Raw genomic sequence first — 19,213 nt, 5'->3', positions numbered from 1 at the left:
AAATTTCAGCAGTGCCTAAAATATGTGTGATTAACAATGGCAATAATGCAAGATCTTTAAAAATCTTATTACCGTATCTGAACAGGCCTAAAATAAACAGACAACAAATCCCAAACAGTTGGAACACCAAAGGTAGAAAGGTACCAATTAAGGTATACATGTTTCAAAAGACTTGGAGAAGGAGAAGAAAATAACTTAATCCCCCACAGTCAACAAGTGGTGTTTCAGTGCCCAGCCACAGGAGTAAGATAAAGTGCAGGTGAAATGAAGCCTTTTTATCTTGTGCTAAAGAGCAGTAGATCATCCAGTGAGACTTCTACGTACCTCTGCTAGGTGTGTTTCACAACAGAAGCATGAAGGACATAGCTTTAATATTTACCCAGAACACAACTGCTTTACAAGCTATGAGGTATTCTTACAGGGTATAATATTAATGCTTTATATATATTTTTCTTTTTATATAACTTCAATACTGCAAATTTATGTTATTAAGTAAGCGTATTCTTTTAATCATATCTCCTGCAGTAGATTCCTCAGGGCAAGAGCACAAAAGATGTGCCATTTCCATAGAAGTAACAGTCTCTAAAACCATGGCACCACCAGCCCACCTGCTCTAGGCCAGTGCCTTACAACACATTTCCTGGGTAACACTAAGTCAAACAGAGCAAGCCTTCACTTTTACTTCCTACCTGGTAGTTTTGGAGGACAAGAGGCAGACGCACGTGCTACTGTGCACATCAGGACACGGACAGCACACACGTGAACCTGGCAGTAGTGGAGGGGACAGTTTCTCCATGAAAGAGATCTAGAAAAGGCTCTGCTCAGCTGAGTGCCAAAATGCAGGCCTACTGCCAGTTTCTGAAGAAAGTTTCTCTCAATCTGCCTCTCACAGCTACAGCTTGAAAGCAACTGTCCTCATACTCTGCTCACCTAAGAAGTGCAATAAAATAAATTCTGCAATATGCTTTACAGTTCCATAACAATTCTTTAAAACTTTCTAAAGCCATTACATCATTTTATTAGGATGTGTTAACAGTTTTTAGCAGAGTTTCTTTAGTGAGATTATTTTGGGGTGAGCAGTCATTTCACAGATTTAATACAAGTTCTACACTTGTAGTATATTAACTGAGCTGAATTGCTGCTGGGGAAGTTAAACATATTGCAGAAGATACTTTCTAGAGTGAAACAGCAGTAAAAAAGAAGCTATTTGTTGAGAAGATGCATTTTATTTCATAGTCAGAAACATATTAAAGTATGTAGAGCATATAAAAGTAAAGCATTGAGATTTCAGCCAGGATAGTTTCAATTTCAGATAAAGAACCCAATTCCTTTTCTCAAATGAAGGGGGGGCAACAAAATATAAAAGAAACAAGACTGTTCTCTGACCACAATCTGACAGGCGCGGAGATCCTTCCAAGCAACAGTCTGCTCTACAGAAATGCTGTCAGGTCATCGTGATCTGTTTCAGTGAAGAACCTCCTAGGAATACCGGAAATACAGAGCAGATTCTCAGAAGACATATGTTATACAAACGTGTGTGTATATATATATATATATATATGCATATATGTATATTGAAGCCATGGATCAATACTGGAGAACATCATCTAGGAGTCTGAGCTATAGTTTTCTAAAGAGCCCCAAGGACTCTGCTCTCCAAAAATGTCATATTTACTTGTTTATCATGGTGGTATCTCAGAGACAGCAGCCCTGAACTCCCCTGAACTCTCATATAGGTCATCTTTCAACACCACTGTGACTGCAGAACTTTCTGACGATACAAACACACACAAAACAAAGTTGTTCTTTTCCATCTTCTCAGTAACATCATGATACGGCTATTTCTGAACAGAACAGACACACCTAAATCTAACTTCAATGCTACAGCTTTCAGAGTATCTGGTGTCTAAAGGGAAAGTTTTTAATGAAAGGCTTATCATATCAGAGTTCACTAGAAAACCAACCAAAATATGTAACTTCTATGCTGATTTCCATGGTTAGATCATGCTATAAGACAACATGTAATACACTAATTCACAAGTAGTTATTTTGAGGCAAGTAAAGTTTCTGCTGCACTAAAAGAGAAGACACTGAACACAGTCCCCATTTCCTTGCAAAAGCAACCTTTTTGATCTGTGCAGCTCAAGTGCATAAGCTTAACTTGGCACCCAACTAAGCTTAACGTACATTTGGAAACTCCAAAATTTCCCTGTTTAGGGCTTTAGAGTGCTCCAATTCCAAATCTACCATGCCTTAAATGCATTATAAAGAAGGATAATGTTGTGACAAGATCAGGAATGGTGTATGATATCATTGCTGAAGTTCTCTAATAGCAGGTAAATGAAGGGAAGACACCGTCATCTTCTCTTTAAAAAAAATAAAATAAAATTTAGAAACTGTAACAAAAAGGGTTTGTCAGTGTACTACATGGGCTGCTGGTATTCAACTTAACCTTCTAATCAGCTTATTTGCAATTCAGTAAAATCAAATGTTTACAAAGATAAAACACATTAAAAAAAAAAAAAAAAAGGGATTTTAGATTTACTCCTAAACTGTGAAATTCTGTTTCTGACTTTAGGTAACTACAGACTGTTTTTATCTTGTCTTCTGCCAGTCAGGAGTAATGAAGGATCCTAGTGGTTATGTGACAAATTTCCTTATCCTGCAACTATTCTGCAGTTTCAGTTCATTTGGAGAATTTTACCTCAAGGGTGCTGTCTCTAAGCTTCACAGTTTAACAGTCACTACACTTTACATCCATTTCCATTACGTATGTTCAGTGAGTTTCAAAAGTAGAGTTGTCATAGAGCAGAATGCCTGCTATCTAGTGGTGTAAAACCCATTAAGACAACTTAGGCTTAAGCTGGAAAGAGTACTAGCTTTCCAGAGGCAGTGAACTAATTCTTTTTTTTTTTTTTCCCCCAGAGTGGAAAGTGCCTGTCCCTAAAACACATAATAAAAAATAATAATAAATAATAAATAATAATAATAAAAAAAGTTAAAAGATAGGCTCTTCAGCAAGTTATTGAAAAGGGGGTGGAAAATACAGGGGGAAGGAGGGGAGCAAAGGCAATACCTACATCTAAATGATATTACTTAATCCATGTGTTTTGGCTATTAGCTAGCATTATAGGCACACATCTGCATATTTTTCTACAATCTGCAATTTTCTGATATTTGTATTGTCCTTTGAAGAAACTGTTGCACGAGCAGTATGTGCATCTTGATCAGCTTATTTTTTGGCACTTTCATTTTACCATTCAGTTTGTGTTCCCCACATCCTCCCATAGGAAAAAAACCATACTGGCCATATCTTCATAGTAAGTGTTATCCTATTAAAAGCTGGAAGCATCTTTTATGCATGTATGATGTTATTCCACATTGCTAGGATAAATTTGTATAAACAGCAGAATTTCCTGTTGGAGATCTAGGGACTCCATGTGTGCAATAATGTAAGTACAATTTAAGACAGGTCAGTGAGAAGTTTTATTAACTATAGTCATAGAATAGAATAGCATAGAGGAATAGCATAAAATAGCATAGAATAGTTCAGTTGAAAGGAAAGGGGAAGGGAAAAGGGAAGAAAGTTGAGGAAAAATAATCATTCCACCATTAGCAAGTCCTGGGAAGGATGGACTCCTTAAGTAGCTTGTTAACTGCCACACTATGTAGAGATGGCTTTTGGTGGAGCCTATAAGCACTGGCACACCAAGAACCATCTTATCTCAGAAGTGGAGAGTTGGAAACAATCAGAGTTAGCTTTTAGTTGAAAGGCCCTAATTCTTTTAGTTAGGATAAATTTCTTAGCCTGACCTCTCAATCTTAAATATTAATAATTTTACTACCACATTCCCTTCTGCAAAGATTTTCCTAATGAATTTCTTTTCTTAGGAAAGCAAAGGATGAAGGGAACTATTTGCAAGTCTTCCATATTCCAGGCCAGGAGCAATCCATACAGTAAACAGGGAGGGAACTGAATATAGTGCTGTGCAGCTACACAGAGGTGTTGTCTTCTAAAATACAACTTCTTTTAGCTTTCTTAAATTCCTTTTTATAGCTACCAATAGTGCCATGTTGTACAGTGATATACGAACAGCCTCCCTAAGGAGGCTCTGACTGCATTTCACTAATATTGTGCTGCGGTTCAAAACAGAGACTGCCAAGAGAGTGCACTGGCACCAAATAAACGACAAATCATATTTGGAACTTAGGAACATAATAAATGAGATAACACACATTCCATCCCAAACGCAAAAAGTTTGACACTGAAGTGCCAAACTTCCAAACCTGAGACAAGCTTCCTTTGTTATGCCATAAATTCCCCAAAACATGCCTGCAGCTTATTTTCCACAGTATAAGTCAGACGCGTATTCAGCAAAGCATGCCTTATACAAAGACACACTCTGAATCCTATATTCCACACATAACCTCAGCTGCTAAACCCATGCACCATAAACTCCCAGCTATTAGGCACAACATGGTTCCAGTGTGGATGCAACATAAATTTCATAATGGGCATGCATAAGCCATCCAAATTGTATGTCTGCTAATGCATGACCCTGGCTACAGACACACATCACACAATAAATAAGTATCCCTCCTGAAGGACAAAATAGTTACATTTAGTAAGGAGAAATAGGTAGTTGGAGAGGCCAGTTCCTTTCCTCACTCCCTACCCTAACCCTGGGGTGAAACCTGCTTGTGGTCTATAGCTCATCTCAATCTTGTGGTTAAGTGCAGTAGTTTATCTGCATTTCTGCAGCAGGCAAGGCACTAGACCTAAACTCAGTATATGCAGGCATAGCTCTATTCTTCCTTTCAAGAGACACCTCTAATTCTGTGTCTTAACAATACAAATAAACTGCTGCAAATAGACCCTTAATTAAAAACAGGTACACCCTGAACACTTATTTTGATATAAATTGGCACTTATTTCATTCTGCTTGCAGATTTTAGAAAACAAATCAAGTTTATTTTGCAGCTTATTACTGCACTAATAATTTAACCTACTGAAATAAAAATCATAGTAATGTTGATTTGACAATATTAATTTCAAAATACAATTTCTGGTATGATAACATATATTTCCATTTCTTGGTAACACTAGTATTTACTGTATACAATTGAAATTTTCAAATTAATTGAGAAGGCTATACTTCTATCTGCCAGTCTGTATGATGGCTCTGCCAGATAGATTTCAACTGAAAAACTATGTACAGTATTTTCCATTGATAAAAAAAAAAAAAAAAAGAAAAAAAGAAAATAAAATTATAAAAAAAAAAAAAGAAAAAAATGTTCTATTAAGGAGTAGATTTTTGTTAATGACTAGCCACCTAGAGTACTGTGTTCAGCTCAGGGGCTCCCAGCATAAGAAGGACATCGGCCTGTTGGAGTGCATCCAGAGGAGGGCCACAAGGATGATCAGAGGGCTGGGGCACCTCTCCTGTGAAGACAGGCTGAGGGAGTTGGGGTTGCTCATCCCGGAGAAGAGGAGGCTCTGGGGAGACGTTACAGTGGCCTTCTAGTATCTAAAGGGGTCCTACAAGAAAGCTGGAGAGGGACTCTTTGTCAGGGAGTGTAGTGATAGGACAAGGGGGAATGGCTTTAAACTAAGAAAAGGTAGATTTAGATTAGATATAAGGAAGAAATTCCTTACTCAGAGGGTGATGAGGCACTGGAAGAGGTTCCACCAAGAATCTGTGGATGCCTCATCCCTGGAGGTGTTCAAGGCCAGGTTGGATGAGGCTTTGAGCAAACTGGTCTGGTGGGAGGTGCCCCTGTCCATGGCAGGGAGGTTGGAACCAGATGATCTTTAAGGTCCCTTCCGACCCAAAGAATTGTAGGATTCTGTGACTTCACCTAAGATTGCAGAGAAATTCTTTAGCAAAACCTAGATCCTCTAATTCCTGGATTTAACACTTAATGCCCTTAAGCACAATGGTTTAAAAGATACTGACTTTATTATTTGACTGTTCACATATGCTTTCTAGAATATGCTTTCCTAAATCTTGACGGTGGGAGTATGGGGAGAGGAACAATAAACATATTATTGCTTTGACCTCTCAGTTACCTATGTGGAAAAATATTTCTGTTGTAGGTTATCATAGAAAATACAGCTTTGCAACTATTGAGATAGTGTGTTAACATACTTCTTTTTATCAGCCATTCATGTCCTAATCCATGTGTCTAATGACAGTGGGCAAATCATCATGGGACATTCAGGGGCGTAGGGCCATAATGTTACGAACAGGTGAAATAAAGCATACCACAAAGCAACACACCCTGTGAGAGCTCACAGAAAACATCATTCAAATCATTCTTAGAGAACACTGCCTCTTGGCAGGTCATGTTTTAAACCATCCATGAGAATCAGGACTTCTTGCAAGCAGTCTTGAACCCTCCTGATTTCCTCACTACCAGAATATCAACAAAATATAACGACCTGTGAAAAGCTCTGTGAAGTCTGCTGTGTTTATCCATTTGACAAGAGAGCAAAGAGGTGTGATACACAAGAGGCAACATTAAAGTTAAAATCTTTTCGTGTTTTTAATAAATGCTCAAGTGCTAAAAAGCATGTATAAAGCAAAGTGATGATGGCAGCACCATTTATAGTGCTTCCCTGGCTTGCTGTGTGCTACATAAACTATACTGTGGTGGCGTGATGCTGTGCAACAAAGCCACAGGCTGGACCCGGGTGTTGTCAGGATCCTTCCAGAAATGGGGACAGGGCTGCTCTGCTCCCCTGCAATGGCAGAGCACAACAAGCTTGTGTACTGCAACACGTGCCAGGTAGAAAAGAGACACTGCCAAGCACAGAGCTTCCAGTGGAAATATGAATTTGTATGCCTTGGAGAGAAGTAGGGCATGTGCTTAGAGAGAAACACAACCACAGAGGGGCCCAAAAGAGATGTCGATAAGGAGAGGTACCTGCAGCTCCCTAGGGCTGCGTGGGGGATTATTCCAACCCACAAAGCCAGGCTTTTCTCAGCAACTGACAAAACCAAAATCAGAAAAAAAGGACCAACCTTTCAAGGACCCACTGACGATGGAGATGATTTATACTTAAAAAAAACCCTTTTGATTCAAATCTGCCTGACCCAACAGATCTGCATGTTCTCTCTAAAACATTTCTCTGGTTCTAGCTTATTAGTTTGTGTTTGTTCTGGTGAAACGAGGACCAGAGCCTGGGAGACACTTTCAGCACTTTGGCATATCTGGTATACAGGGAAGCAGTAGCTGTTCTGCCTCAAGGCCCTGGCTGACTCCAGGTCCCGCACAAATGCCTTTTTAAACAACCGTTTTCTTTTTCAACACATTAAAATTGGAGGATCTAAATCAATAGCTGGTGCTCACAATGGATGCAGAGCAGCTGTGGTTTTTAACAAGGCATGCAGCCTCATGGGCTCCAAAACGAGCAGCTGCAGGGGGAGAAACAGCAGGGGAGGGGAAGCCCTGCCAAGGCAGACCATTAGGTCACGGTCTCTGCAGTGGAAAATGCAAGGGGAAAGGAGAATTTTCAGCAATGTTGGTTTTTTTGGTTTTGTTTTTGTATTTTTTTTCCAGATCTTTGTTGTATGTAGTAGGAAGGAGTCCTGAAATCTTAAAGTAATTCTCTTTAAGCACCTATGTCTCTGAGAGCAGTGTGTTCTGCCTACATTGCAAAGGACAAGAGAGAAGTGGGCAACAATGTGAAAATAGTACCAATTTCAGCAGAGAACTCATCAGGCAGGTATCAATGTCCACTTCCTGGCAGCTGTCCATTACATGGCTCCTAAGTACAATTTTGTACAGTTGGATAGAATACAGAAGGCACAACCCCTTATTTACTTACATTTGCAGTAAATTCAAAAAAAAAAAAAATTTGCACTGAACTATTGGTTTAGCCTTGGCAACTACAAGGTGAGGCAGTTTATTTTCAGTAGTACATTCTCTGCAGAGCCCCAGAGCATTCAAATGGGAAGGGGGACGACAAAACAAAAAACAAACAAAACATTTTAACAAGTCCTTTTCATGCCAGTAGGCAAAGATCTACACCAAGCATTAAGCAGCATAGCCCTTCCATACAAAAACAGTAAAACAAGTGTTATTACAGTATGCTGAAGCACATTATACTGTCCCACTTGCTCAAAAAAGCTTGTGGCTGTATGACACAAACTCCAGGTCTCACTTGTCAAGGATCAGAGGCAACCAGGTTAGCTTAAATTGGGAATGGGGCAAATGAAAACAACTCTGGTTCAATATATGTACTCTTCACAGTATTGTATGAAGCGTACAAGAAATCACAAGAGATTAGCTATCATACATGACAGCAGGTGAGTTGCAATAATCTTTTGCTCTCTTTGGGCTAAAAGCTGACATTACAATTCAATCTACTCTTCATTTTCCCTCACCAATATTTGTTAGCTCCAGATTTTTAAGCCAATGTACCAATGCTCTTCTAAATAGCATCTCTGCACTCTGCCAACAGACTAATTTTACTGCCAATAAACACACCAATTTAGAAAGGGGCTGATTATATAGTTCTATGTAGGACAGTATAATAATATATCTCGACAGGAATAATCATTGTTATCTATACTTGACAAGTGCAACATCCAAACTTTAAAATGAACCACCCTCTTAAAGAATAAAGCTTTTGTCAACAAAGAGACATGCTCTCCAGAACTTAAATACCAGCTAGAAGGAAAGCAGAACACCTGCTGAGATATATCAGCTAAAAAGCATTTCTTCATCCTCCATTAATACCTGGTCCAAGGCCTACTGAAGTCAATCAGAGTTTAATAATCTACTTCAGTGGGGTTGGCAATATGCCTTTATACTGTATTAAGTTTCTTTACATGTTGTTCAAGAAATACTTCTGTTCGCTTCTGAACACTTAGTAAAGATAATACTTATTAAATATATATGTATTAATTTTGTTTTGGTTTCAGATCTAAGATATAATACAAACCTAAGATATAATTTGCAGGTATGAGACTGGAGACAGATTTGAACTTTCTCCCTTTAGGAGAAAGGAGATCAGCCCTGCAAACACCTGCCTTCTTTGGCAAACTTGGCCACCTGGGAAATACCATAGCCCTGGGGGCAACCACAGCACATGAGTTATCTCAGTATCAGCAGTTCTGGTGGCCCTCATGAGCTGAGGCAAAATGCAGTGATAACATAGCAGTATACCATGTAGTCCTATTCACAAGTTTTCCCTTCTAAAATGTCTTTTCTCTCCTTTTTTTTTTTTTTAATATTAGTTTACTTCTGACTACATGTGACAGTTTATGGATGCCTGTAATCCCTACTGGTTTTATGGATAATATAGATCCTTAAACTGTTACCTGTGCTTTTCAGGCTGCAGATGTGTGTATTTAACCAGGAGCACAAAGAAGGGCACATCTGCTCTTCTATCATTCTGCACTGAAGGCAAATCATTATATCCAATTTGACACATCACAATCTCTTCCAAGACAGGTTGGGTAGCCAGAGGGGTAGAAATACCAGTGACATGTTTGTTTATAACTATGATTATTAGACATACGTTCCTTAATCACACAAACCATACATAGCTTGTATATACAGTACTTCGGACAATAGCAAATGTCTCTGGGCTGCTCTTCATTGCCAGCAACGTCCACCATGTACTGACAAAGTCTGAGCACCACCAGGAACACTCCCATGTTCCACTTACTCCCAGTAATACCCATTCATCTAGAAACCATGAAAATTTCTATTGAAAACAGTTTTGTAAAGCTAACCAGCTGGTGACTAGTAGCTCAAAGAGGGTGAGCCACTCTTGTCTCCATACTGGTACCACCAAATATCAGGTCCTATCCCCAATTTATATATTAATTAAACGCAAAAGTTATCTAGAAAACAACAACAAAAAATGTGCTCCTACTAATGAAGAAAGATTAAGAAAACTGACATTCTTCTGCCATTTTATTTGTGATTATCAACTACGGAATTCAGTCAGTTCAATCTGTTTTGGTTTCCATTAAATAAATATTAAAATGTTTGTGGTGTTTTTTTGTTTGTTTGTTTTGTTTTTTTTAAATAGAACCTCATCTATAATACTGCCTGCTTATATGTCCACTCTTTTTTCATCCACGTCTTTCTCATTTTCTCCCCTATCTGTTCCTACTGTGATTCTTTGTACCAAGCTGAAAAGCAACCACTTCTGGTTTTTTATCAGAAATTATGTACAATAAATTTTAAACAAACTTCCAGATAAATAAAGTACTTCTTACCCTGTTGTATTAAGTCTACAGTACCTTATACAGCTATAGACTTACTTTTATACCTTAAAGACAACTCTGAAAAGCACTAAGAGTTCATCTAACTTAAAAGGAGGAAAGAGGATAAAAAGGAAAATTCAAAATGTTATATTTACTCTTTTGATTGGCATCTGGAAAAAAAGGCATCAATCTCAGCAATCACAGAATCAGAGGTGCAGAAGGTTTTCTGCAGGTAAGGTGTTTCACACACATCAGCCTTTGTGTATGTGGAGCAATTGCTTGAAGTGCCTGTTGATATCACGATTCACACCTCTAACATGCAGTATTAATTATTCTGGAAAAACTTCCCTTGCAATTGATTAAAACCAAAATTCAAGGTTATGTGGCCTTCTACTCAATGTCTGGTGAGATTTTATTCCTTATTTCCTTCCAGAGTCTGCAGACAACCCAGGCTCAAGGCATGTCCCAGAACTCTGCAATTCAGTCTGTTCGGGCTATTGCTGCTAGTAGGCATCAGATTGAAAAGAATATCAATTCTCGCAGCAGTTTACTGAAAATAATGTTTTTTACCACAAAGATTACTCATTTACAACACTATGAAAATAATCAAAAGTCCTAAAATATATACTAATTTCAGGAGACGCTGACATGGTATTATCTGGCTCATAAACCCTGTGTTCATGCAATGGCACAGCTCAGTAAAACACCTAAGAACCCTAGCATGAAATACCCAGCCAGTCAGCCATTCAACAATTAACAAAAAAAATCACAATTGGTATAAAATCCAGCTGCTCTTTTAGTATTGCTAATCATGGGTAATGACCCTATTCTTCTTGCCAGGCAGTTAGAGAATTACAACCACATCACCACTTGGAATGGGGATGTAGGCCTGAGGGTTTAAGCTCTGAAGGCAGAACAGAACATCAAGAAAGAAAGCTGATGATGAAAACACCCATTTGAAATGAAGAGTTTCACGTGTTGCCTGCAGTCTTTGCGCCCGCTCCCAGATTGCCTTTTATTGTCAAGAGCAGGATTTTGCAGCCTGCAGGTCAAGGAACTGCATTTATTCTGCTAAAGTAGAAACCACAGGGAAGATTATTGAAAAAAGTGTTGAAATCTTGCCTTGATTTGCAAGAACCACTTGCAGGTGGATGCAGAGCTCACAGTCATTAATCAATTCAAGCACTAGGCAAAACAGGATTTTTCACTGGCTGGAATGGAAAGCTTCACTTGGGTGGCCCTACCCAAACCATACTCCAGCATGAACTTCAAATTGCTACTTTAGTAATTGCTTAGGGTACGGTACTCAGTCCCACCCCAAGGCTCAAATACTCTTGAAAGAGTAAGATTATAACCTCAACACAGGATAATATTAATACTTCACATACACAAGGTCCTTCTATGAGGCAGTCTGAGTGTAAATAAACCTCAGTACAATCCTCGTAAGTGTCAGCAGAGGAGAATTTGGAAAATGGCACTTAAACAGAGTAATTTTATGAATCACACCTTTACATGTTGAAAGTTGGGTTTCCTACCATAAAATTGAAAACTCAATTTCCTCTACATTTTCAGTGAAGTCTCTGACATGACCTCAGTGACATAATATGCTAATGAACTCCATACCTTAAAGACTAAATGAAAATACTTGTTTTCCTCTGTCTTTTTTGTTTGTTGTTGTTGTTGTTTTGTGTTTGTTTGTGTTTTTTTTTGGTTGGTTTGTTGGTTGTTTTTGGTTTGGTTTGGTTTGGTTTTTGTTTGTTTTTTTGGGGGGGGATCAGATTAGGAGATGGGAGAAAAAAAAAAGAGAGTATATTTCCTAATACTACCTTAGCCCAAAAGATTGCATCATCATTTCTATAAAACATGAAACAATTAAAAGCAACCCAAACCAGGGCATACTTTCTACTCTAGATGGCTCTTAGGAATTTATGTTTTAAAGAAACCTGAAAAGAAATAGCTAGTTTTCATATAGAGGTATACACCAAGAATGTTTTTGCATGCCTCTAGGAAAGAAACCTTCAAATAGCATGTGACTTGATTTTTGTTTTGAAATGTGTATGTACAGAGACATAGTTTTATATAAATATACATTCAATGAATGCACTGTATATGTAATATACACACACAAATACAGAATTCACTTGGAAACAAAGCCATATACCTCACTTCCAGGAACAATTTTTCAGCCATGCTGAAAGTCTAATGCTATATTTTAGCTGCCCCCCCTTTTCTGGAAGCCATCCACTCTGTGGTAATATTCACATAATGAGAAAGAAACATCTTACTAGAGAGTTGTTCAAAGACTCTGCAACAAATGCCCACTAATGATCACCATAAGCCTCTACACCTCATGATCCTTATGGAAAGGCTCTGTCTTTAATGTACTTCTGCCAATTGAAATGCAACACAACCACAAAAATATAATTAACTGACTAACTTCAAATTAGTGAAGGTGTACTATAACAAAAGTAATGCAACAGATATGTGTTGTCGCTAATTTCTTATTTTTTAATGTGCTCATCTTAGGTAGTATTGTTTAAGATGAACTACATAAGAGGCTTTTTTTGAATATAGAATGGGCTAGAAATGTATCGACAACTCAGGAGACATTTGCTCCTTTTGTCAGCACCCACAATGAAGTTCCCACAAAAAAAAAATCATATCTCAAAACTTTCTAGCCCTATAGATTCAACAAAAAATAGCACTTTTGGCTATAGGCTGTGGGAAGCAGATAGATTGTACCTACGAATGACCAGCAGACTTGGGGAATCAGAAAACCACAGATTTTTATTTTTTGTTCATAATCAGGAGTCAAATCAAACTCAAGGCAAAAAAGTCCACTGAGAATGTAGCATTTTTAGAGTCAAAATGAAAACAAATTTCAGCCTGTAGCCAATAAATTGTATCCTGAACAACACTGAAAATTATCATCAATGACTCTTCATCGAAGCTGCCAACACAGTGTATTCATTCATGCAGCTGAGTCCTTCTGGCCTTCTGTTCATTAGCTCCTGAACAGTGTATATACTTACTCCTATTGAACATTCTGCTCCCTAGAGTCCTAAGGAGATGCTTTGGGGAAGAAAAAAAAAAAAAAAAAAAAGAAGAAAAAAAAAGTAAACCTTGGTTAAGTGCATTTCTTTTTCTATAAAAACTCTTTTGTTTCAAGCTATCTCTGAAGTGGAAATCCTGTTGTGAAGAGATGCCAGTGAAGGACCAAGCTTAACCAAAGGAACTCTATAAACAATGCTAAAGTCTTCTTGCAAATATACCTGTAAATAACCAACAGTAACTAACATAAATCACAACAAGTTAACTGAAAAAAAAAAAAGTTTAAAAGAAAAATGTGTCTAGTGCTTTATCCTATTTTATTCACCTTTGTGGATTAAAACAAACAAAAAAAGTTGGTAAGATTTACCATTTCCCCGCTCTTATTTAAAGTGCTTTGCTTATCCTTATTTTTGAGTGAGCTATAAAGGGACACACGTGGAGACAAAAGCTCTCGAGGTGTGATCTTGCTTTTCCAGTATGATTTTATTAAATTCATAGAGCATGGCTGAAAGGAACTCATTGTCAACAGCTGATTGGGTTTTAAAGCAGTGGATAATCAGTTGGGTAAATTACCGTTTATTGTCTTTAGGACTTATGTACTCTGGGAACACAAGCCCACCAGTGACTGACTGGGGTATTATACTCCTGCTTAACTGCCTCAACAAAGAGCCTCTCCCTGGTGTTGTATGGGGCAGAGCTATGGACCTTGAAGAATGCAAATGAATATCAACTGGAAGCACTAGAGATGACATGTCTCGGGAGTATCCGTGATGTTAGCAGAAGACAGAAACTGAGAAGTAATGACACCAGAAGCATGCTGCGAATAAAAAGCAGCTGCAAACTGGCACGAGAGAACTGAAAATACTGCTGAGTGGGGGGTACCTGTATACCACCCTTCATTTAAAAAAAAAAAAAAAAAAAGTTAAGAAAGTTCTTTCTCTATAAAACCACTGCTGCTAGGCACAGTCAAAACAAACCCATACTGTGTTAAATATAAAAACGTCAATGACTTCAACATATATAGGCTTTTGACTATTCAGAAACCAGTAGCATACCTCAAAGTAATTGCTGGGGAGATGTCAGCTTAAAGCATTTTTCACCACCACTAATCTGTTCAGGAATTCCAGAAGACTATAATACATTCTTTAAAAACTAAGAAGAAAAACATTAGGCTCCTAATAATATTTTAACTTCATATTACCATTATTTTCAAATGCTTTTAGCTTTCTCCGTCTACGTTTTTCACTTATCCATGACACAATCTTTGGTTAGGTCACAGCCATATTTGTGATTTGATCACTAGACTTGGTGTTAATCCTCAACTGATGCAAGCTGAACACAAGTCTGTTAACATCAACATCTAAATATGGGAGCAAGGTCTTTACATTAATTTTTTATTTTGCAGATTCAATATTTTTGCTGGATGTTCCTCCAGAATCAGGAGAGCATCTACAGTATGTGGGAATAAAGTCCAGAAATACATAAGAGCACTGACAAGGTGGAAACCTTGATGACTTTATTCCCTAGAGTCCCGTAGACAGAAATTAAAGAGAAACACAACAGACCTTCCCCAGGATGCTACAGTATTATTTCTTTTTCCCTCTCTCTTTTGCTGTTGTTCCTTCTTTCAACACACAGACTCAAAACAGGAAAATGAGGAAGCAAAGAAAAAGTTTATTTTATTTCTCTCTCTCTGAGGGGAAAAAAAAAAAAGAATCAAACAAAAATCAATAGCAACTAGTTACCATCTGAATGATGTCAAAGGTGTTTTGAGCCTGGTTATATTACATCAAGAGGATGCTAAAGTGGAGAAAAACATTTTATTTGACTGATGATTGTTTTCTTTTCTTTGGTTTACTTTGTCACGTTTTGTTACTTCATTATAAGTGCATATGAACATAAAATAGTTCTAGCTATATTTATTTGCCAATTAAAGTCATTATTCCTACAAAGAGCAAATGTAACATGTAATTTTAAAGGGAACCTTGGGAATTGGAGATTAGAAAACTGAATCTACAAAGACACAATGATTAAGGAAGCAATGTGTTACGCATCTAAAAGATCACACAATATTGCAGGAGGGGATCAATTTGTCAAGAACAATTTCCATCAATCCAGTTTAAATTCTTTCTCTGACAGAGCTATAGAAAGTGGGAAAAAATATAATAGAAACCAGATGTACTATCTGTTGCCTTGAATGCATTTATGAGAGAGCAGAAATCACATTATATAAACAAACTAGGTAAAAATGTATATAGATCAATATATAGGTCGATATTTTTTCATAGAATCATAGAATCATTTTTGTTGGAAAAGACTTTAAGATAGTCAAGTCCAACCATCTACCTAACACTATAAATCCCCTGCCTTTTCAACCTTTTTTGGCTTATGGATCTATATCCATTGTGACAAAGAGGTATGAGCACCTTGTAAACTTTACATATTTAAGATTACTGATTTACATTGCCTTTTGCAAACCCTGTAGAAGCAATGGATACCGTCTGCCCAACGATTCCACAGACCACAGTTATGTGATGACATAGATTATCTTGAGTGTCATCACGCGGCACTTGCAGGACCACCAGGTGATCAGGCCCAGTCAGCATGGGTTTATGAAAGGCAGGTCCTGCTTGACGAACCTGATCTCCTTCTATGACAAAGTGACACACTGGGTGGACAAGGGAAAGGCTGTGGATGTGGTCTACCTTGACTTCAGTAAGGCTTTTGACACTGTTTCCCACATTCTCCTCAAAGAAAGTGGCTGCTCGTGGCTTGGACTGGCGTACGCTTCGTTGGGTTAGAAACTGGCTGGATAGCCAGCCCCAGAGAGTCGTGGTGAATGGAGCCAAATCCAGTTGGAGGCCGGTCACTAGTGGAGTCCCCCAGGGCTCAGTGCTAGGGCCAGTCCTCTTTAATATCTTTATCGATGACCTGGATGAGGGGATTGAGTGCACCCTCAGTAAGTTTGCAGATGACACCAAGTTAGGTGCGTGTGTCGATCTGCTCGAGGGTGGGAAGGCTCTGCAGGAGGATCTGGATAGGCTGGACCGATGGGCTGAGGTCAACTGCATGAAGTTCAACAAGGCCAAGTGCCGGGTCCTGCACCTGGGGCACAACCACCCCAAGCAGAGCTACAGGCTGGGAGATGAGTGGTTAGAAAGCTGCCCGGCAGAGAAGGACCTGGGAGTACTGGTTGATAGGCAGCTGAATATGAGCGAGCAGTGTGCTCAGGTGGCCAAGAAGGCCAACAGCATCCTGGCTTGCATAAAAAACAGTGTGGCCAGCAGGTCTAGGGAAGTGATTGTGCCCCTGTACTCAGCTCTGGTGAGGCCGCACCTCGAGTACTGTGTTCAGTTTTGGGCCCCTCGCTACAAGAAGGACATGGAGGTGCTCGAGGGAGTCCAGAGAAGGGCGACCAAGCTGGTGAGGGGTCTGGAGAACAAGTCTTACGAGGAGTGGCTGTGGGAGCTGGGATTGTTCAGCCTGGAGAAGAGAAGGCTCAGGGGCGACCTTATCGCTCTCTACAGGTGCTTTAAAGGAGGCTGTAGCGAGGTGGGGGTTGGTCTATTCTCCCACATGCCTGGTGACAGGACGAGGGGGAATGGGCTAAAGTTGCACCAGGGGAGGTTTAGGTTGGATATTAGGAAGAACTTCTTTACTGAAAGGGTTGTTAGGCATTGGAATGGGCTGCCCAGGGAAGTGGTTGAGTCAAAATCCCTGGAGGTCTTTAAAAGACATTTAGATTTAGAGCTTAGTGATATTGTTTAGTGGAGGACTTGTTAGTGTTAGGTCAGAGGTTGGACTATGTGATTTTGGAGGTCTCTTCCAACCTAGATGATTCTGGAGGTCTCTTCCAACCTAGATGATTCTGGGATTAGAGTTTTCTGTGCAGCCACTACTGCATGTCTGAGTATCAAAAATTTTTCTGTCAAATCAAGAGGCTGTTTAAGCCTGAGAATGTTTTTTCAGGTTTATTTCTGTTCAAAATGTCCATTAATAACTCAGGTGGCAAAACAGAGACTGTGCACATCACCTGCAAACACTTGGATGATGGGTTCAAGTGATCTTGATAGAGAAATAGCCTGAAATCAAAATCAATAAGACTTCTTATTAAATAATAATAATAATAATAATAATTTAAGAAAAAGAAATAATAATGATGGCACATAACAGATTAGAAATAAAAAATAAAAAATAACAAAAATGGGGAAAAACAACTTAGCTAAAGTACCAAATAGAACATGGTATTTATAGTGGGCTGAAAAATGAGTACAAACCCACAATGTGATGTTGTTCCAAGCAGGATTTAAAAAAAAAAATTACCCTGAATTAAAACTAGTAGGAGCATCAAAATTGTATCCACTTCTATTTTTAACTTTGCACTAGTATATAGCTTAAAAATCTATCCTTCTTCCATTTATTTATCTCCCATCTTCTGATAGCTTTGACCCAGCACAGAACCACTCTTTCTGCTTTAGAACTTGGCCCAGAGTTTGGGTAAAAATCAGACATTTTCCTTGGGTAGCTCCAGGCTGGATTTTGCACCAGCTCTTTGTTTCTATTTCACAGTGCTTTTTAACCATACTGTCAGTAATGAAATCAATACCATGTTTAATTTTTCATTTAGCCATCTCCCACTTTGGAAGCCAGGCCTGCAGGAGCACTCCAGAGTAATGAGCTCATCCTCTGAAAAAAAGCTTTTCATTACATTAATGTATCTTATCCTGAGTTGACACTGCACATCAGTTTCAGAAATTGTAGGTAATCACTACTGATGTTATATATCATGATTTTAATGAAAACAAACTTGTTCTGTGCATACTTCTCAGGTGCCTTTTGTTATCTCCATAGCTGGATTTATGCACAGTGATCACTGTGATATTAGTAATTACGTTCCCAGCCAAGTTGATATAACTTAAAAATAAACCATTAAAGAAACTAAGTAATTAATTTACTCTGTGATTCTTCAAACAGGACGCATGCATATTATCTGTCAGAAAACAACACAAAGGAATACTGACTTCTTTATAGCATTTGATTTAAAATAAATGGTGTATGTATAAGAACACAGGATGATTTTCACAAATAGACCTTTTTGTGCAGAGTTTTATTATGACAAGAGAAATTACCTGTATCTTAGGTCTATACCACTATTTAAAGTAGAAGCTGCTAGGACAAAGAGGAATGAGAGATGCAGTGAAAATGGCTGAGGCCTCTGTGTGTCCCTCCCCCCCCCTTGCCCTCCTCCTCCTCTTTCATGCAATGGTGTTTGATGGAGCATCAGAATAGAAATACTTTCTATCTATATCTTTTATACTTGTCCAGGTTGTCATCATTAAGAAGTGAGGCTTCAATGCTATTGTTAAACCTTGGATAAAGCTCAGATGTAAATATTTCATGCTGTAAATTTATATGTCATTGTCAGATGTGCTGTATATATAAATCACCTACCAATGTCACAGGAGAAGCAAAACTGTCATCATTTTCACAGGAGCATTTAAGATTTCCTGCATGTTCCTGCAAGACTGATCGAGAAACACCTGATGGCTACAAGACTAGATTCTTCCCTTCCCTGTAAAAATAAAATCAAATCGGCTTCTACAACCAAAGAACCACCCTTTATTTGAATTATGATATATACCCCTAAACCTATTTACACTTGGATACCTGCCACATCTTTATTTAACCTTGAATTTATCTTGATCAGAACATTGCCATATTTTCATCCAAAGACCTTTCAAATTGTGCCTTTCTTTTTTCCCCAGAAAAAATACTGTCTTTCTTAAAGTTAACTAAGAATTCAAATATCTGGATTACATGCTTAGCAGGTTATCTGTATGTATTTGCCACTATTTGTATGATGATGATAATGTGATAATTGAACCTGAACAACTATTGGAGGACATAATCAAGAGGTTGGCAAGTTATCACCACGA

The 19,213-nt window shown here is 38.4% G+C and overlaps 1 protein-coding gene across 1 annotated transcript in view; it reads right to left on the bottom strand.

The window, feature by feature from the left end:
* Positions 1–19,213, bottom strand: part of LOC308191832 (uncharacterized protein) — a 563,294-nt gene that overhangs the window by 217,348 nt on the left and 326,733 nt on the right. Inside the window, exon 15 of the mRNA XM_080584694.1 lies at positions 1,387–1,479. The gene's annotated coding sequence lies outside the window, so the exon portion shown is untranslated. The remainder of the gene's footprint in view (positions 1–1,386; positions 1,480–19,213) is intronic.

This window comes from Anser brachyrhynchus (genome assembly GCF_964034855.1).
Source record: "Anser brachyrhynchus genome assembly, chromosome: 3".
NCBI classification, from domain to species: domain Eukaryota; kingdom Metazoa; phylum Chordata; class Aves; order Anseriformes; family Anatidae; genus Anser; species Anser brachyrhynchus.
Note: the sequence above shows the minus strand (reverse complement) of the source record. Positions and strands in the feature narration are given on the sequence as shown.